Below are 17531 nucleotides of genomic sequence, written 5' to 3' on the forward strand. Positions count from 1 at the left end.
CATTCTACACTAATCCATGCAGCTAACAGACAGGGACCAGGGTAACATTCTACACTAATCCATGCAGCTAACAGACAGGGACCAGGGTAACATTCTACACTAATCCATGCAGCTAACAGACAGGGACCAGGGTAACATTCTACACTAATATGCAGCTAGCAGACAGGGACCAAGGTCACATTCTACACTAATCCATGCAGCTAACAGACAGGGACCAGGGTAACATTCTACACTAATCCATGCAGCTAGCAGACAGGGACCAGGGTAACATTATACACTATTCCATGCAGCTAATAGACAGGGACCATGGTAACATTCTACACTAATCCATGCAGCTAACCGACAGGGACCAGGGTTACATTCTATACCAATCCATGCAGCTAACAGACAGGGACCAGGGTAACATTATACACTAATCCATGCAGCTAACAGACATGGACCAGGGTAACATTATACACTAATCCATGCAGCTAACAGACAGGGACCAGGTTAACCTTATACACTAATCCATGCAGCTAACAGACAGGACCAGGGTAACATTACACACTAATTCATGCAGCTAACAGACAGGGACCAGGGTAACATTCTACACTAATCCATGCAGCTAACAGACAGGGACCAGGGTAACATTCTACACTAATCCATGCAGCTAGAAGACAGGGACCAGGGTAACATTCTACACTAATCCATGCAGCTAACAGACAGGGACCAGGGTAACATTATACACTAATCCATGCAGCTAACAGACAGGGACCAGGGTAACATTCTACACTAATCCATGCAGCTAGCAGACAGGGACCAGGGTAACATTCTACACTAATCCATGCAGCTAGCAGACAGGGGCCAGGGTAACATTCTATACTAATCCATGCATCTAGCAGACAGGGACCAGGGTAACATTCTATACTAATCCATGCAGCTAACAGACAGGGACCAGGGTAACATTCTACACTAATCCATGCAGCTAGCAGACAGGGACCAGGGTAACATTCTACACTAATCCATGCAGCTAACAGACAGGGACCAGGGTAACATTCTACACTAATCCATGCAGCTAGCAGACAGGGACCAGGGTAACATTTTACATTAATCCATGCAGCTAGCAGACAGGGACCAGGGTAACATTCTATACTAATCCATGCAGCTAACAGACAGGGACCAGGGTAACATTCCACACTAATCCATGCAGTTAACAGACAGGGGCCAGGGTAACATTCTACACTAATCCATGCAGCTAACAGACAGGGACCAGGGTAACATTCTACACTAATAAATGCAGCTAACAGACAGGGACCAGGGTAACATTCTACACTAATCCATGCAGCTAGCAGACAGCGACCAGGGTAACATTCTACACTAATCCATGCAGCTAGCAGACAGGGACCAGGGTAACATTATACACTAGGCCATGCAGCTAGCAGACAGGGACCAGGGTAACATTCTACACTAATCCATGCAGCTAGCAGACAGGGACCAGGGTAACATTCTACACTAATAAATGCAGCTAACAGACAGGGACCAGGGTAACATTCTACACTAATCCATGCAGCTAGCAGACAGCGACCAGGGTAACATTCTACACTAATCCATGCAGCTAGCAGACAGGGACCAGGGTAACATTATACACTAGGCCATGCAGCTAGCAGACAGGGACCAGGGTAACATTCTACACTAATCCATGCAGCTAGCAGACAGGGGCCAGGGTAACATTCTATACTAATCCATGCAGCTAGCAGACAGGGACCAGGGTAACATTCTATACTAATCCATGCAGCTAACAGACAGGGACCAGGGTAACATTCTACACTAATCCATGCAGCTAACAGACAGGGACCAGGGTAACATTCTACACTAATCCATGCAGCTAACAGACAGGGACCAGGGTAACATTATACACTAATCCATGCAGCTAGCAGACAGGGACCAGGGTAACATTTTACATTAATCCATGCAGCTAGCAGACAGGGACCAGGGTAACATTCTATACTAATCCATGCAGCAAACAGACAGGGACCAGGGTAACATTCCACACTAATCCATGCAGTTAACAGACAGGGGCCAGGGTAACATTCTACACTAATCCATGCAGCTAACAGACAGGGACCAGGGTAACATTCTATACTAATCCATGCAGCTAACAGACAGGGACCATGGTAACATTCTACACTAATCCATGCAGCTAACAGACAGGGACCAGGGTAACATTCTACACTAATAAATGCAGCTAACAGACAGGGACCAGGGTAACATTCTACACTAATCCATGCAGCTAGCAGACAGCGACCAGGGTAACATTCTACACTAATCCATGCAGCTAGCAGACAGGGACCAGGGTAACATTATACACTAGGCCATGCAGCTAGCAGACAGGGACCAGGGTAACATTCTACACTAATCCATGCAGCTAGCAGACAGGGACCAGGGTAACATTCTACACTAATAAATGCAGCTAACAGACAGGGACCAGGGTAACATTCTACACTAATCCATGCAGCTAGCAGACAGCGACCAGGGTAACATTCTACACTAATAAATGCAGCTAACAGACAGGGACCAGGGTTACATTCTATACCAATCCATGCAGCTAACAGACAGGGACCAGGGTAACATTATACACTAATCCATGCAGCTAACAGACATGGACCAGGGTAACATTATACACTAATCCATGCAGCTAACAGACAGGGACCAGGTTAACCTTATACACTAATCCATGCAGCTAACAGACAGGACCAGGGTAACATTACACACTAATTCATGCAGCTAACAGACAGGGACCAGGGTAACATTCTACACTAATCCATGCAGCTAACGGACAGGGACCAGGGTAACATTCTACACTAATCCATGCAGCTAGAAGACAGGGACCAGGGTAACATTCTACACTAATCCATGCAGCTAACAGACAGGGACCAGGGTAACATTATACACTAATCCATGCAGCTAACAGACAGGGACCAGGGTAACATTCTACAATAATCCATGCAGCTAGCAGACAGGGACCAGGGTAACATTCTACACTAATCCATGCAGCTAGCAGACAGGGGCCAGGGTAACATTCTATACTAATCCATGCATCTAGCAGACAGGGACCAGGGTAACATTCTATACTAATCCATGCAGCTAACAGACAGGGACCAGGGTAACATTCTACACTAATCCATGCAGCTAGCAGACAGGGACCAGGGTAACATTCTACACTAATCCATGCAGCTAACAGACAGGGACCAGGGTAACATTCTACACTAATCCATGCAGCTAGCAGACAGGGACCAGGGTAACATTTTACATTAATCCATGCAGCTAGCAGACAGGGACCAGGGTAACATTCTATACTAATCCATGCAGCTAACAGACAGGGACCAGGGTAACATTCCACACTAATCCATGCAGTTAACAGACAGGGGCCAGGGTAACATTCTACACTAATCCATGCAGCTAACAGACAGAGACCAGGGTAACATTCTACACTAATAAATGCAGCTAACAGACAGGGACCAGGGTAACATTCTACACTAATCCATGCAGCTAGCAGACAGCGACCAGGGTAACATTCTACACTAATCCATGCAGCTAGCAGACAGGGACCAGGGTAACATTATACACTAGGCCATGCAGCTAGCAGACAGGGACCAGGGTAACATTCTACACTAATCCATGCAGCTAGCAGACAGGGACCAGGGTAACATTCTACACTAATAAATGCAGCTAACAGACAGGGACCAGGGTAACATTCTACACTAATCCATGCAGCTAGCAGACAGCGACCAGGGTAACATTCTACACTAATCCATGCAGCTAGCAGACAGGGACCAGGGTAACATTATACACTAGGCCATGCAGCTAGCAGACAGGGACCAGGGTAACATTCTACACTAATCCATGCAGCTAGCAGACAGGGGCCAGGGTAACATTCTATACTAATCCATGCAGCTAGCAGACAGGGACCAGGGTAACATTCTATACTAATCCATGCAGCCAACAGACAGGGACCAGGGTAACATTCTACACTAATCCATGCAGCTAACAGACAGGGACCAGGGTAACATTCTACACTAATCCATGCAGCTAACAGACAGGGACCAGGGTAACATTATACACTAATCCATGCAGCTAGCAGACAGGGACCAGGGTAACATTTTACATTAATCCATGCAGCTAGCAGACAGGGACCAGGGTAACATTCTATACTAATCCATGCAGCAAACAGACAGGGACCAGGGTAACATTCCACACTAATCCATGCAGTTAACAGACAGGGGCCAGGGTAACATTCTACACTAATCCATGCAGCTAACAGACAGGGACCAGGGTAACATTCTATACTAATCCATGCAGCTAACAGACAGGGACCAGGGTAACATTATACACTAATCCATGCAGCTAACAGACAGGGACCAGGGTAACATTCTACACTAATCCATGCAGCTAGCAGACAGGGACCAGGGTAACATTCTACACTAATCCATGCAGCTAGCAGACAGGGGCCAGGGTAACATTCTATACTAATCCATGCATCTAGCAGACAGGGACCAGGGTAACATTCTATACTAATCCATGCAGCTAACAGACAGGGACCAGGGTAACATTCTACACTAATCCATGCAGCTAGCAGACAGGGACCAGGGTAACATTCTACACTAATCCATGCAGCTAACAGACAGGGACCAGGGTAACATTCTACACTAATCCATGCAGCTAGCAGACAGGGACCAGGGTAACATTGTACATTAATCCATGCAGCTAGCAGACAGGGACCAGGGTAACATTCTATACTAATCCATGCAGCTAACAGACAGGGACCAGGGTAACATTCCACACTAATCCATGCAGTTAACAGACAGGGGCCAGGGTAACATTCTACACTAATCCATGCAGCTAACAGACAGAGACCAGGGTAACATTCTACACTAATAAATGCAGCTAACAGACAGGGACCAGGGTAACATTCTACACTAATCCATGCAGCTAGCAGACAGCGACCAGGGTAACATTCTACACTAATCCATGCAGCTAGCAGACAGGGACCAGGGTAACATTATACACTAGGCCATGCAGCTAGCAGACAGGGACCAGGGTAACATTCTACACTAATCCATGCAGCTAGCAGACAGGGACCAGGGTAACATTCTACACTAATAAATGCAGCTAACAGACAGGGACCAGGGTAACATTCTACACTAATCCATGCAGCTAGCAGACAGCGACCAGGGTAACATTCTACACTAATCCATGCAGCTAGCAGACAGGGACCAGGGTAACATTATACACTAGGCCATGCAGCTAGCAGACAGGGACCAGGGTAACATTCTACACTAATCCATGCAGCTAGCAGACAGGGACCAGGGTAACATTCTACACTAATCCATGCAGCTAGCAGACAGGGACCAGGGTAACATTCTATACTAATCCATGCAGCTAGCAGACAGGGACCAGGGTAACATTCTATACTAATCCATGCAGCTAACAGACAGGGACCAGGGTAACATTCTACACTAATCCATAATCCATGCAGCTAACAGACAGGGACCAGGGTAACATTCTACACTAATCCATGCAGCTAACAGACAGGGACCAGGGTAACATTATACACTAATCCATGCAGCTAACAGACAGGGACCAGGGTAACATTCTACACTAATCCATGCAGCTAACAGACAGGGACCAGGGTAACATTCTACACTAATCCATGCAGCTAGACAGACAGGGACCAGGGTAACATTCTACACTAATCCATGCAGCTAACAGACAGGGACAGGGACAGGCAGCTAGCAGACAGGGACCAGGGTAACATTCTACACTAATCCATGCAGCTAGCAGACAGACAGGGACCAGGGTAACATTCTACACTAATCCATGCAGCTAGCAGACAGGGACCAGGGTAACATTCTACACTAATCCATGCAGCTAGCAGACAGACAGGGCAGCTAGCAGACAGGGACCAGGGTAACATTCTACACTAATCCATGCAGCTAGCAGACAGGGACCAGGGTAACATTCTATAATCCATGCAGCTAGCAGACAGGGACCAGGGTAACATTCTACCCATGCAGCTAGCAGACAGGGACCAGGGTAACATTCTACACTAATCCATGCAGCTAACAGACAGGGACCAGGGTAACATTCTATACTAATTATACCATGCAGCTAACAGACAGGGACCAGGGTAACATTCTACATTCTACACTAATCCATGCAGCTAGCAGACAGGGACCAGGGTAACATTCTACACTAATCCATGCAGCTAGACAGACAGGGACAGCTAGCAGGTAACATTCTACACTAATCCATGCAGCTAACAGACAGGGACCAGGGTAACATTCTACACTAATCCATGCAGCTAGCAGACAGGGACCAGGGTAACATTCTACACTAATCAGACAGGGACCAGGGTAACATTCTACACTAATCCATGCAGCTAACAGACAGGGACCAGGGTAACATTCTACACTAATCCATGCAGCTAGCAGACAGGGGTACCAGGGTAACATTCTACACTAATCCATGCAGCTAGCAGACAGGGACCAGGGTAACATTATACACTAAGCCATGCAGCTAGCAGACAGGGACCAGGGTAACATTCTACACTAATCCATGCAGCTAACAGACAGGGACCAGGGTAACATTCTACACTAATCCATGCAGCTAGCAGACAGGGACCAGGGTAACATTCTACACTAATCCATGCAGCTAACAGACAGGGACCAGGGTAACATTCTACACTAATCCATGCAGCTAGAAGACAGGGACCAGGGTAACATTCTACACTAATCCATGCAGCTAACAGACAGGGACCAGGGTAACATTATACACTAATCCATGCAGCTAACAGACAGGGACCAGGGTAACATTCTACACTAATCCATGCAGCTAGCAGACAGGGACCAGGGTAACATTCTACACTAATCCATGCAGCTAGCAGACAGGGGCCAGGGTAACATTCTATACTAATCCATGCATCTAGCAGACAGGGACCAGGGTAACATTCTATACTAATCCATGCAGCTAACAGACAGGGACCAGGGTAACATTCTACACTAATCCATGCAGCTAGCAGACAGGGACCAGGGTAACATTCTACACTAATCCATGCAGCTAACAGACAGGGACCAGGGTAACATTCTACACTAATCCATGCAGCTAGCAGACAGGGACCAGGGTAACATTTTACATTAATCCATGCAGCTAGCAGACAGGGACCAGGGTAACATTCTATACTAATCCATGCAGCTAACAGACAGGGACCAGGGTAACATTCCACACTAATCCATGCAGTTAACAGACAGGGGCCAGGGTAACATTCTACACTAATCCATGCAGCTAACAGACAGGGACCAGGGTAACATTCTACACTAATAAATGCAGCTAACAGACAGGGACCAGGGTAACATTCTACACTAATCCATGCAGCTAGCAGACAGCGACCAGGGTAACATTCTACACTAATCCATGCAGCTAGCAGACAGGGACCAGGGTAACATTATACACTAGGCCATGCAGCTAGCAGACAGGGACCAGGGTAACATTCTACACTAATCCATGCAGCTAGCAGACAGGGACCAGGGTAACATTCTACACTAATAAATGCAGCTAACAGACAGACAGGGACCAGGTAACATTCTACACTAATCCATGCAGCTAGCAGACAGCGACCAGGGTAACATTCTACACTAATCCATGCAGCTAGCAGACAGGGACCAGGGTAACATTATACACTAGGCCATGCAGCTAGCAGACAGGGACCAGGGTAACATTCTACACTAATCCATGCAGCTAACAGACAGGGACCAGGGTAACATTATACACTAATCCATGCAGCTAGCAGACAGGGACCAGGGTAACATTTTACATTAATCCATGCAGCTAGCAGACAGGGACCAGGGTAACATTCTATACTAATCCATGCAGCAAACAGACAGGGACCAGGGTAACATTCCACACTAATCCATGCAGTTAACAGACAGGGGCCAGGGTAACATTCTACACTAATCCATGCAGCTAACAGACAGGGACCAGGGTAACATTCTATACTAATCCATGCAGCTAACAGACAGGGACCATGGTAACATTCTACACTAATCCATGCAGCTAACAGACAGGGACCAGGGTAACATTCTACACTAATAAATGCAGCTAACAGACAGGGACCAGGGTAACATTCTACACTAATCCATGCAGCTAGCAGACAGCGACCAGGGTAACATTCTACACTAATCCATGCAGCTAGCAGACAGGGACCAGGGTAACATTATACACTAGGCCATGCAGCTAGCAGACAGGGACCAGGGTAACATTCTACACTAATCCATGCAGCTAGCAGACAGGGACCAGGGTAACATTCTACACTAATAAATGCAGCTAACAGACAGGGACCAGGGTAACATTCTACACTAATCCATGCAGCTAGCAGACAGCGACCAGGGTAACATTCTACACTAATCCATGCAGCTAGCAGACAGGGACCAGGGTAACATTATACACTAGGCCATGCAGCTAGCAGACAGGGACCAGGGTAACATTCTACACTAATCCATGCAGCTAGCAGACAGGGGCCAGGGTAACATTCTATACTAATCCATGCAGCTAGCAGACAGGGACCAGGGTAACATTCTATACTAATCCATGCAGCTAACAGACAGGGACCAGGGTAACATTCTACACTAATCCATGCAGCTAACAGACAGGGACCAGGGTAACATTCTACACTAATCCATGCAGCTAACAGACAGGGACCAGGGTAACATTATACACTAATCCATGCAGCTAGCAGACAGGGACATGGGTAACATTTTACATTAATCCATGCAGCTAGCAGACAGGGACCAGGGTAACATTCTATACTAATCCATGCAGCAAACAGACAGGGACCAGGGTAACATTCCACACTAATCCATGCAGTTAACAGACAGGGGCCAGGGTAACATTCTACACTAATCCATGCAGCTAACAGACAGGGACCAGGGTAACATTCTATACTAATCCATGCAGCTAACAGACAGGGACCATGGTAACATTCTACACTAATCCATGCAGCTAACCGAAAGGGACCAGGGTTACATTCTATACCAATCCATGCAGCTAACAGACAGGGACCAGGGTAACATTATACACTAATCCATGCAGCTAACAGACAGGGACCAGGGTAACATTATACACTAATCCATGCAGCTAACAGACAGGGACCAGGGTAACCTTATACACTAATCCATGCAGCTAACAGACAGGGACCAGGGTAACATTCTACACTAATCCATGCAGCTAACAGACAGGGACCAGGGTAACATTCTACACTAATCCATGCAGCTAACAGACAGGGACCAAGGTAACATTCTACACTAATCCATGCAGCTAGCAGACAGGGACCAGGGTAACATTCTACACTAATCCATGCAGCTAGCAGACAGGGACCAGGGTAACATTCTACACTAATCCATGCAGCTAGCAGATAGGGACCAGGGTAACATTCTACACTAATCCATGCAGCTAACAGACAGGGACCAGGGTTACATTCTACACTAATCCATGCAGCTAGCAGAGAGGGACCAGGGTAACATTCTACACTAATCCATGCAGCTAACAGACAGGGACCAGGGTAACATTCTACACTAATCCATGCAGCTAGCAGACAGGGACCAGGGTAACATTCTACACTAATCCATGCAGCTAGCAGACAGGGACCAGGGTAACATTCTACACTAATCCATGCAGCTAGCAGGCAGAGACCAGGGTTACATTCTATACTAAGCCATGCAGCTAACAGACAGGGACCAGGGTTACATTCTACACTAATCCATGCAGCTAGCAGACAGGGACCAGGGTAACATTCTACACTAATCCATGCAGCTAGCAGACAGGGACCAGGGTAACATTCTACACTAATCCATGCAGCTAGCAGACAGGGACCAGGGTAACATTCTACACTAATCCATGCAGCTAGCAGACAGGGACCAGGGTAACATTCTACACTAATAAACGCAGCTAACAGACAGGGACCAGGGTAACATTCTACACTAATCCATGCAGCTAGCAGACAGGGACCAGGGTAACATTCTACACTAATCCATGCAGCTAGCAGACAGGGACCAGGGTAACATTATACACTAAGCCATGCAGCTAGCAGACAGGGACCAGGGTAACATTCTACACTAATCCATGCAGCTAACAGACAGGGACCAGGGTTACATTCTACACTAATCCATGCAGCTAGCAGACAGGGACCAGGGTAACATTCTACACTAATCCATGTAGCTAACAGACAGGGACCAGGGTAACATTCTACACTAATCCATGCAGCTAACAGACAGGGACCAGGGTAACATTATTCACTAATCCATGCAGCTAGCAGACAGGGACCAGGGTAACATTATACACTAATCCATGCAGCTAACAGACAGGGACCAGGGTAACATTCTACACTAATCCATGCAGCTAACAGACAGGGACCAGGGTAACATTATACACTAATCCATGCAGCTAACAGACAGGGACCAGGGTAACATTATACACTAATCCATGCAGCTAACAGACAGGGACCAGGGTAACATTATACACTAATCCATGCAGCTAACAGACAGGGACCAGGGTAACATTCTACACTAATCCATGCAGCTAGCAGACAGGGACCAGGGTAACATTATACACTAATCCATGCAGCTAGCAGACAGGGACCAGGGTAACATTCTACACTAATCCATGCAGCTAACAGACAGGGACCAGGGTTACATTCTACACTAATCCATGCAGCTAGCAGACAGGGACCAGGGTAACATTCTACACTAATCCATGTAGCTAACAGACAGGGACCAGGGTAACATTCTACGCTAATCCATGCAGCTAACAGACAGGGACCAGGGTAACATTATTCACTAATCCATGCAGCTAGCAGACAGGGACCAGGGCAACATTATACACTAATCCATGCAGCTAACAGACAGGGACCAGGGTAACATTCTACACTAATCCATGCAGCTAACAGACAGGGACCAGGGTAACATTATACACTAATCCATGCAGCTAACAGACAGGGACCAGGGTAACATTATACACTAATCCATGCAGCTAACAGACAGGGACCAGGGTAACATTATACACTAATCCATGCAGCTAACAGACAGGGACCAGGGTAACATTCTACACTAATCCATGCAGCTAACAGACAGGGACCAGGGTAACATTCTACACTAATCCATGCAGCTAGCAGACAGGGACCAGGGTAACATTATACACTAAGCCATGCAGCTAGCAGACAGGGACCAGGGTAACATTCTACACTAATCCATGCAGCTAACAGACAGGGACCAGGGTTACATTCTACACTAATCCATGCAGCTAGCAGACAGGGACCAGGGTAACATTCTACACTAATCCATGTAGCTAACAGACAGGGACCAGGGTAACATTCTACACTAATCCATGCAGCTAACAGACAGGGACCAGGGTAACATTATTCACTAATCCATGCAGCTAGCAGACAGGGACCAGGGTAACATTATACACTAATCCATGCAGCTAACAGACAGGGACCAGGGTAACATTCTACACTAATCCATGCAGCTAACAGACAGGGACCAGGGTAACATTATACACTAATCCATGCAGCTAACAGACAGGGACCAGGGTAACATTATACACTAATCCATGCAGCTAACAGACAGGGACCAGGGTAACATTATACACTAATCCATGCAGCTAACAGACAGGGACCAGGGTAACATTCTACACTAATCCATGCAGCTAGCAGACAGGGACCAGGGTAACATTATACACTAATCCATGCAGCTAGCAGACAGGGACCAGGGTAACATTCTACACTAATCCATGCAGCTAACAGACAGGGACCAGGGTTACATTCTACACTAATCCATGCAGCCTGCAGACAGGGACCAGGGTAACATTCTACACTAATCCATGTAGCTAACAGACAGGGACCAGGGTAACATTCTACGCTAATCCATGCAGCTAACAGACAGGGACCAGGGTAACATTATTCACTAATCCATGCAGCTAGCAGACAGGGACCAGGGTAACATTATACACTAATCCATGCAGCTAACAGACAGGGACCAGGGTAACATTCTACACTAATCCATGCAGCTAACAGACAGGGACCAGGGTAACATTATACACTAATCCATGCAGCTAACAGACAGGGACCAGGGTAACATTACACACTAATCCATGCAGCAAACAGACAGGGACCAGGGTAACATTATACACTAATCCATGCAGCTAACAGACAGGGACCAGGGTAACATTCTACACTAATCCATGCAGCTAACAGACAGGGTAACATTATACACTAATCCATGCAGCTAGCAGACAGGGACTAAAGTCACATTCTATACTAATCCATGCAGCTAACAGACACCCTATCCTACACGCCCCATCCTACACTGTCAGCTAGCAGACAGGGACCAGGCTAACATTCTACACTCATCTAGTCAGCTAGGAGACAGGGATCAGGCTAACATTCTACACTCATCTAGTCAGCTAGGAGACAGGGACCAGGCTAACATTCTACACTCATCTAGTCAGCTAGGAGACAGGGACCAGGCTAACATTCTACACTCATCTAGTCAGCTAGGAGACAGGGACCAGGCTAACATTCTACACTCATCTAGTCAGCTAGGAGACAGGGACCAGGCTAACATTCTGCACTCATCTAGTCAGCTAGGAGACAGGGACCAGGCTAACATTCTACACTCATCTAGTCAGCTAGGAGACAGGGACCAGGCTAACATTCTACACTCATCTAGTCAGCTAGGAGACAGGGACCAGGCTAACATTCTACACTCATCTAGTCATCTAGGAGACAGGGACCAGGCTAACATTCTACACTCATCTAGTCACCTAGGAGACAGGGACCAGGCTAACATTCCACACTCATCTAGTCAGCTAGGAGACAAGGACCAGGCTAACATTCTACACTCATCTAGTCCGCTAGGAGACAGGGACCAGGCTAACATTGTACACTCATCTAGTCAGCTAGCAGACAGGGACCAGGGTAATGTCCTTCATACACTCATCCAACCACGAAGAGTACTAATATCCTACAGAGGATATGACCACATCAGGAGAGGGGAGGTTGCTGGACACACACTGACAAATAGGTCATCTGCTGTAAAGCAATTTAAATCATGAACTTTATGCAACTGATTGTAATAACATTTTTGCATATGATAAATAAGGTTCTAAGGTCAGGCGGAGCTCCTCTGAGACTCCTACTCTGAGACTCCTACTCAGAGACTCCTACTCTGAGGCTCCTACTCTGAGGCTCCTACTCTGAGGCTCCTACTCTGAGGCTCCTACTCTGAGGCTCCTACTCTGAGGCTCCTACTCTGAGGCTCCTACTCTGAGGCTCCTACTCTGAGACTCCTACTCTGAGACTCCTACTCAGAGACTCCTACTCCGAGATGCTTTATAAATATAGCCCCAGATGTTTCGTTTTTTAGCCTTTCTGATAGAAGGTGATTATAAAGTTTCAGTGTCACATTAAGCGGTGGATATTAGGCTCCTGTGTGCTCTGAGATGTGAAGTCTCTGTCTCTCAGCTCCTTCATTAGAGTTCCTCCAGACTGCCGTAGCCAGGTTCTATGTGTGTGTGTGTCCTGAAGAACAGATGCATGCTGCTATCTTTTACTACATTAGCTTCCCACATTAGCTAACTGACTTGCCTGCCTGGGAGAGAAATGCATTACTTTGGGCCACATGTCACCTTGGTCCGCGCCGCGCATGATTGCCTGTTAAAATTATACCTTGATAGCCTCACACAATGGAACATAAAGGACGGTGTGCTAGCTCCTCCTCTAGCTCCTCCCCTCTCTCTCTCTCTCTCTCTCTCTTTCTCTCTCTCTCTCTCTTGCTCTCTCTGTTTTCCACAGGGGGATGTCTTTTGTTTTATTATAAGGCTGTTGTTAAGTCAGTGGTGCTGCTGAATAATGTGGTATGCTGGATTACAGGAGCTCTCACCTGTTACAGTGGGAACGGTGTATCCCTGCGCCCTCGTTTCCCAGGGAGCCTCTAATAACGTTGCACAATGAAGGGAGTGTCCCAGCTGACAGTTAAACACAAAAGGTGCTGCTGCATAACCCCGTCTCCCTCCTTGCCTTTTTTATCAACCCCTCACTCTCCTTTCCTAGAGATGGATTCTGAATGCTGGAAACCAAATGGAGGCATTGCCTTGGCCAGTGCTGTGGTCATTGCTGGGCCATCGCAGTGACAAGCCATGTGATGTGGTCTGACACATGAGGTGGCGTGGTCCAGCTGAGGGTGTCAGCCACCAGATTAAACCAGCCATCAGTCGTCTGGTAATGTCACCAGCCTGGTCACAGACAGACCAGCATGTGTAGAGGCCAGCGCTAACAATGGCAGCACCTGTACAAGGCTCAAGGCAGGATGTCCGTGTCTTTCTGATACCCTTGCCTTGTGCGAGTGGAGCGACGCTGTGTAGAGCTACAATCCTACAATCACCTCCATGGCATTTTCAAAGCCCCCTTTCTTTCACAGATTAGTGGGTCCTGTGTTGGGCAGGTCAATCAGACCAACCAGGCCCCTCATAGCCCACACCAGGCCGTCTCCCCTCTCTGGACAGATAATATGGCCTTGGTGCTCTTGTCAAAGTGGATGGTCACACTCCTGCATCAAGTTGAACTTTATTGTTGTCGTAGCTAAAGGCCCTCGGGGGGAGGAAAAGAGAGAGCGGAGGAGAGAGCGAAACAGAGAGGAGAAAAAGAGAGAGGGGGGAAAGCTCAGAGTTCAACTTAGAGTTGATCCATTGACCATTGTCCTCTAAACTGAATTCATATGTCTATTGATAAGTCATAGTGTGAGAACTACATAAACCCGTTAGCTAAGTTGTTTAACAACAGAATGGAGAGGATTTTTTTACCGTTTATGTTTTAACTCTTTGTATAGAGCCTATATGAATATATGCATGATTCATGTAGTTGATGGCTATTATTTAATCGTATATAACATTATATGTCTATTGTTGATAAGGACAAGGTCTGTTATGCCCTTAATTTACTTTTGTACTTACTTGGGCCTTGTTGTGCCAGGTGAAGGCTAAGGGCTCTGCATTATGCTCCTAATACCACCTTTTAACAGGGTCAATATTTAGAGCCGCAGTGGATCTTTGTCCGAACAAGCCAAAGCCGTATATTTATTTAGTATATGAATCTGTGTCGAACCATATTTGCCCAGCACCTGAGTGTAATGAGATGCAGGTTTTATAACAACCAATAACTCTTGTTGGTTCAATTTAGTAGTGCAAATGCACTGCCGCTGTGTTACATTTGGTGAAAAATATTCTGTACAATGATAAAAGACGAAACCGCTTGTAGTTCAGCACTCCTCTTCTAAAATGCTTTTTGAATATGGGCCCAGGCTTAGTTTCATAAGATGATCCATTCTGCAACATAAAAAAAGAAGAAGAAGACAATATCGAATCAATTAATGATTGTTTTTGTATGTTTTTTTCTTCATAAATAAGGCTATTCAGTGTCCTGTAGGCCGCCTCAAGGCATGTTGTTTTAATTATGTTAATAAATTTGTGTTAAAGTACAAAGTACTCACAGCCCTCTCACACAAAAACCCAAGGCAAAGTCCCAAATGACACCCTATTCCCTACATTGTGCACTACTTTTGACCAGACGCATATGGGCCTTTGTCAAAATTAGTTCACTATATATAGAGAATAGGGGGCCATTTGGAACACAGCCAAGGCTTTGGATCCTCCTAAGGCTGAGGGAGGTACAACTTTAAAAGTCGGCTTTGCCAAAGTTGTACTGAGTCTTAAATGGCACACTATTCCCTAGGCAGTGCATTACTTTTGACCAGGTCCATAGGGCTCTGGTCAAAAGTAGTGCACTATATAAGGAATAGAATGACATTTTGGACAAATCCTTGGTTTGCCTGAGGAACAGAACAGTACAGGGCTATAACAGAGCGGACAGGCCTGTGAAAGGAGAGATGGTGTAATGCCGGCTAGATTGAGCTAACATAACAACAATCCCCTTTAATCTCAGATGACTAATGCAGAACTAATCACGTAGTATTAGCTGGCTGCTGCTATAACGAACGTTACAGGGATTACGCTGAATTGTGTTAACACAACATTATGTTCAGACAGACAGTGTCACTAACTGGGGCTGTCTAGCTTTCGAGTGCTTGTCTAAGCTGCACCTGGTAGAGCTATCTCTAAACCAGGTTTTTCATTTACAGAAACTCCAACATACATTCTAAGCACACACTGTACTGTATATTAGGCAACATTTCTGGGGTGGATATTTTAGATTGTCAAGGATATTATGTCTGATGAGGCAGCATGTGGTAGATTAATTGAAAGGTGTTGGATATGGGCACTCTTTTTGTGTGATGGCCATGTCATTGCCCTAGACTACGCTGGAGAGGAGGAGGGTGGGAGAACGATGTGGAGGTGTTGGCCACTAGGGCCTGAAGAACAGGTTGATGGTGGCCACCCTGTAGTTAGTAATTATCTTTCCTTCTACGGGACTGACAGGGGGAGACAGTGGGTGGAGAGGGGAGGAGGATAGGCTGCCTAAATGGTCCAACCCAGCAGCGCCCTCAGAGACAGGTGTCCCCATCATGCCAGGTCTCTTCCTAGAGACACTCACAGAGCCAATAACCGCACAGGGGTGCTGCTTAAAAAAGTCCTAAAAAAATCACAACAGGAAGATATTGGAGAATGTCTTTATGTGACAACCTGTAAAAATATTGTGATATCCTAGTGACTACAGTGATCAATAATGTATTGCTTTATTATCAGTGACCAACTATTTGAGCATGTCTCTAAATCTTTGTGGGTTGTTGGCAACAACATCACTGCAAACTGCTGTACAACATATATGCCCTGATATGTTTGGTGTTCAAATATTTGTCAAAAGCACAGCCCACTTAGGGTGGTACAATTACGTTTGGGGCCATAGGTTGAGTCCACATAAAAATACACTACATTATTTGATGTTTTCCATCTGTTTTACTCAGTCAGACCAAATACTATATGAGCCAGTTTACCAGACCTAGATTCAGTCTTAAAAGCAGATTCGCCACTGAGTCTAGAACTCGGCTTAATCTTTGTCAGAGAAACCAGTCCTATATGTTTAAAGTATTTTTTGTGAAGCACACTTACCACTGAGTATCTCCTTCATTTTTTTAAACCAGATCTCACAGTGTTCCACATTCATGTTGTTGAAGTGAATGGCATGGTCCTTCAGCTTGGGTCCATTCTTCTTAAACTGGAACAGAGTGATGCCCAAGAGAGTGCCCCCTGTCTGCTGGCTCGTAGCATCTCTCTTCACCTTCACTTCAAACATATCCTTCAGCTGCACATACTCTGTACGCCTCAGAGTCTCCGACTGACCTAGAGATACACAGGAAGCAAAGACATGCTCCGGAAGTGCAGGAGCCCTTTACCACAATGCCGACATAAAAGCTTAGGCCTATACTTGAACAAATAAATAACTTTAGTTCTGAGAGATAATAGCTTTTGAAAGTGTTAAAGGCCCAGTGCAG

At 46.2% G+C, this 17531-nt stretch overlaps 1 pseudogene; it reads right to left on the bottom strand.

The window, feature by feature from the left end:
- The window catches only part of LOC139401708 (ceramide kinase-like protein), a 112728-nt pseudogene that overhangs the window by 79844 nt on the left and 15353 nt on the right, over positions 1-17531 (bottom strand).

This window comes from Oncorhynchus clarkii, chromosome 3 (genome assembly GCF_045791955.1).
Source record: "Oncorhynchus clarkii lewisi isolate Uvic-CL-2024 chromosome 3, UVic_Ocla_1.0, whole genome shotgun sequence".
NCBI classification, from domain to species: domain Eukaryota; kingdom Metazoa; phylum Chordata; class Actinopteri; order Salmoniformes; family Salmonidae; genus Oncorhynchus; species Oncorhynchus clarkii.